The following is a 5,000-nucleotide window of genomic DNA, read 5'->3' as shown; positions in this document are numbered from 1 at the left end:
GGCGCGGAAGCGGGAGACATCCGACACAGAGAAACGCCGAGCCCGCTCCGAGGGGACAAAGTCAGAAGGAGCGATCCGCCCTCCCAGAGCCCTCCTGCGGACGAGGACTCTGGATCTGCCCCCCTTCTGACGACCGTCGCCCTCAGAGGACAGGAACCCACGTGGGGAGGGTCCGTTCGGGCTCGGGCGACCCAGGAAACGCGTCTCGGACTCGGGACGGACAACCGGCAAAAGTCCCCCTGGAGCCGCGGAAGCCTGGTCTCGGCGCGAGTGCGAACTTCCATGCAAAAGGGGGGTACTCGCCAAACCGCCTACCCGAGTCGAGGAACCACGAAAACAACGGATTTTGGTCGGGGCCGAGAGGTACCTCTCTCTCCTATATCCTGCAGCTGGTGTGCAAAACTGGGTATTTGCATGGTGAGACACCGACCCCCACTTTAAGGGAACAAAGTCAAAAAGTGTCCGACCTCCTGGAGCCGTGCGGCGGATCCGGCGGCCAGAAATTTCCTCATTCCGGTTCTATTTTTTTTTTTTTCGAATTTGCGAAATTTGGAGGCCAGGCGGCGTAGCTGGGACCTGGACTAGCTCGAAACACCCTGAACCGGTGAGCGGAATCGATTTCCCAAAGTTCTACGGCTCCCGGAAGCCAAAAACAGCTCGCCGGAAAATTTCAAAGTCCCAAGGACTCTTTCTTGAAAATCAATCCGGGGGCCATGGAAGTGTCCTCGGTACAACCTCAGAGCTTTCCCCCGCCTGGAAGTCTGACAGCGGTCTGACGTTTTTCAAAGTTTTGAGCTCTCTGTTTGTTCTCAAAGTCACAAAATCGCTTTTTTTCAGTTTTCCACCCAGCAGACCCAAACTTCACCCCCACTTAGGTCACTGTCTAGGGGCGCCTTACGACATATTGACGCCCCTTTAGGGTGGAAGTAGGGGAAATGGGTGATTTTTACACAAAATCGGAAATTTCTCAAAATTTTTCTAAGTGTCAAGGACTCTTCCAGAAAATCTCCCCCAGGCTCCTGGAAGCGTCCCCGGTACACCTCTGGCGGCTGCCCCCGCCTGGAAGTCCGACACACGCCTGAAATTTTCAAAGTATGAAAATACGCATTTTCATCCAAAAATTCAACTTTCCCCCCGTGCACCGCAAACTTCACCCCCACTTAGGTCACTGCCTTGGGGTGCCTTACAACATATTGACGCCCCCCTGGGGTGGAAGTAGGGGAAATGTGACATTTTTCACAAAATCGAGATTTTCTCAAAATTTTTCTAAGTGTCAAGGACTCTTCCAGAAAATCTCCCCCAGGCTCCTGGAAGCGTCCCCGGTACACCTCTGGCGGCTGCCCCCGCCTGGAAGTCCGACACACGCCTGAAATTTTCAAAGTATGAAAATACGCATTTTCATCCAAAAATTCAACTTTCCCCCCGTGCACCGCAAACTTCACCCCCACTTAGGTCACTGCCTTGGGGTGCCTTACAACATATTGACGCCCCCCTGGGGTGGAAGTAGGGGAAATGTGACATTTTTCACAAAATCGAGATTTTCTCAAAATTTTTCTAAGTGTCAAGGACTCTTCCAGAAAATCTCCCCCAGGCTCCTGGAAGCGTCCCCGGTACACCTCTGGCGGCTGCCCCCGCCTGGAAGTCCGACACACGCCTGAAATTTTCAAAGTATGAAAATACGCATTTTCATCCAAAAATTCAACTTTCCCCCCGTGCACCGCAAACTTCACCCCCACTTAGGTCACTGCCTTGGGGTGCCTTACAACATATTGACGCCCCCCTGGGGTGGAAGTAGGGGAAATGTGACATTTTTCACAAAATCGAGATTTTCTCAAAATTTTTCTAAGTGTCAAGGACTCTTCCAGAAAATCTCCCCCAGGCTCCTGGAAGCGTCCCCGGTACACCTCTGGCGGCTGCCCCCGCCTGGAAGTCCGACACACGCCTGAAATTTTCAAAGTATGAAAATACGCATTTTCATCCAAAAATTCAACTTTCCCCCCGTGCACCGCAAACTTCACCCCCACTTAGGTCACTGCCTTGGGGTGCCTTACAACATATTGACGCCCCCCTGGGGTGGAAGTAGGGGAAATGTGACATTTTTCACAAAATCGAGATTTTCTCAAAATTTTTCTAAGTGTCAAGGACTCTTCCAGAAAATCTCCCCCAGGCTCCTGGAAGCGTCCCCGGTACACCTCTGGCGGCTGCCCCCGCCTGGAAGTCCGACACACGCCTGAAATTTTCAAAGTATGAAAATACGCATTTTCATCCAAAAATTCAACTTTCCCCCCGTGCACCGCAAACTTCACCCCCACTTAGGTCACTGCCTTGGGGTGCCTTACAACATATTGACGCCCCCCTGGGGTGGAAGTAGGGGAAATGTGACATTTTTCACAAAATCGAGATTTTCTCAAAATTTTTCTAAGTGTCAAGGACTCTTCCAGAAAATCTCCCCCAGGCTCCTGGAAGCGTCCCCGGTACACCTCTGGCGGCTGCCCCCGCCTGGAAGTCCGACACACGCCTGAAATTTTCAAAGTATGAAAATACGCATTTTCATCCAAAAATTCAACTTTCCCCCCGTGCACCGCAAACTTCACCCCCACTTAGGTCACTGCCTTGGGGTGCCTTACAACATATTGACGCCCCCCTGGGGTGGAAGTAGGGGAAATGTGACATTTTTTCACAAAATCGAGATTTTCTCAAAATATTTCTAAGTCCCAAGGACACTTTCAGAAAATCTTCCCCAGGCTCCTGGAAGCGTCCCCGGTACGCCTCCGGCGGCTGCCCCCGCCTGGAAGTCTGACACACGCCTGAAATTTTCAAAGTATGAAAATACGCATTTTCATCCAAAAATTCGACTTTCCGCCCGTGCACCGCAAAATTCACCCTCATTTAGGTCACTGCCCTGGGGTGCTTTACAACATATTGACGCCCCCCTGGGGTGGAAGTAGGGGAAATGTGACATTTTTCACAAAATCGGAAATTTCTCAAAATTTTTCTAAGTCCCAAGGACACTTTCAGAAAATCTTCCCCAGGCTCCTGGAAGCGTCCTCGGTACGCCTCCGGCGGCTGCCCCCGCCTGGAAGTCTGACACACGCCTGAAATTTTCAAAGTATGAAAATAATGCATTTTCATCCAAAATTCGACTTTCCGCCCGTGCCCCGCAAACTTTACCCACAGTTAGGTCACTGTCCTGGGGTACCTCACAACATATTGACGCCCCCCTGGGGTGGAAGTAGGGGAAATGTGACATTTTTTCACAAAATCGAGATTTTCTCAAAATATTTCTAAGTCCCAAGGACACTTTCAGAAAATCTTCCCCAGGCTCCTGGAAGCGTCCTCGGTACGCCTCCAGCGGCTGCCCCCGCCTGGAAGTCTGACACACGCCTGGAATTTTCAAAGTATGAAAATAATGCATTTTCATCCAAAATTCGACTTTCCGCCCGTGCCCCGCAAACTTTACCCACAGTTAGGTCACTGTCCTGGGGTACCTCACAACATATTGACGCCCCCCTGTGGTGGAAGTAGGGGAAATGTGACATTTTTCACAAAATCGAGATTTTCTCAAAATATTTCTAAGTCCCAAGGACACTTTCATGAAATCTTCCCCAGGCTCCTGGAAGCGTCCCCGGTACGCCTCTGGCGGCTGCCCCCGCCTGGAAGTCCGACACACGCCTGAAATTTTCAAAGTATGAAAATACGCATTTTCATCCAAAAATTCAACTTTCCCCCCGTGCACCGCAAACTTCACCCGCATTTAGGTCACTGCCCTGGGGTGCTTTACAACATATTGACGCCCCCCTGTGGTGGAAGTAGGGGAAATGTGACATTTTTTCACAAAATCGAGATTTTCTCAAAATATTTCTAAGTCCCAAGGACACTTTCAGAAAATCTTCCCCAGGCTCCTGGAAGCGTCCCCGGTACGCCTCTGGCGGCTGCCCCCGCCTGGAAGTCCGACACACGCCTGAAATTTTCAAAGTATGAAAATACGCATTTTCATCCAAAAATTCAACTTTCCCCCCGTGCACCGCAAACTTTACCCGCATTTAGGTCACTGCCCTTGGGTGCTTTACAACATATTGACGCCCCCCCTGTGGTGGTAGTAGGGGAAATGTGACATTTTTCACAAAATCGAGATTTTCTAAAAATTGCACTAAGTCCCAAGGACTCTTCCAGAAAATCTTCCCCGGGCTCCTGGAAGCGTCCCAGGTACACCTCCGGCGGCTGCCCCCGCCTGGAAGTCTGACACACGCCTGAAATTTTTAAAGTATGAAAATACGCATTTTCATCCAAAAATTCAACTTTCCCCCCGTGCACCGCAAACTTCACCCGCATTTAGGTCACTGCCTTGGGGTGCCTTACAACATATTGACGCCCCCCTGTGGTGGTAGTAGGGGAAATGTGACATTTTTCACAAAATCGAGATTTTCTAAAAAATTGCACTAAGTCCCAAGCACTCTTCCAGAAAATCTCCCCCAGGCTCCTGGAAGCGTCCCCGGTACACCTCCGGCGGCTGCACCCGCCTGGAAGTCTGACACACGCCTGAAAATTTCAAAGTATGAAAATACGCATTTTCATCCAAAAATTCAACTTTCCGCCCGTGCCCCGCAAACTTTACCCACAGTTAGGTCACTGTCCTGGGTTACCTCACAACATATTGACGCCCCCCTGTGGTGGAAGTAGGGGAAATGTGACATTTTTCACAAAATCGAGATTTTCTCAAAATATTTCTAAGTCCCAAGGACACTTTCAGAAAATCTTCCCCAGGCTCCTGGAAGCGTCCTCGGTACGCCTCCAGCGGCTGCCCCCGCCTGGAAGTCTGACACACGCCTGAAATTTTCAAAGTATGAAAATACGCATTTTCATCCAAAAATTCAACTTTCCCCCCGTGCACCGCAAACTTCACCCGCATTTAGGTCACTGCCCTGGGGTGCTTTACAACATATTGACGCCCCCCTGGGGTGGAAGTAGGGGAAATGTGACATTTTTTCACAAAATCGATA

Source organism: Ranitomeya variabilis, unplaced genomic scaffold (genome assembly GCF_051348905.1).
Source record: "Ranitomeya variabilis isolate aRanVar5 unplaced genomic scaffold, aRanVar5.hap1 Scaffold_295, whole genome shotgun sequence".
Lineage (NCBI taxonomy): Eukaryota > Metazoa > Chordata > Amphibia > Anura > Dendrobatidae > Ranitomeya > Ranitomeya variabilis.
This window is presented reverse-complemented; position numbering follows the sequence as displayed.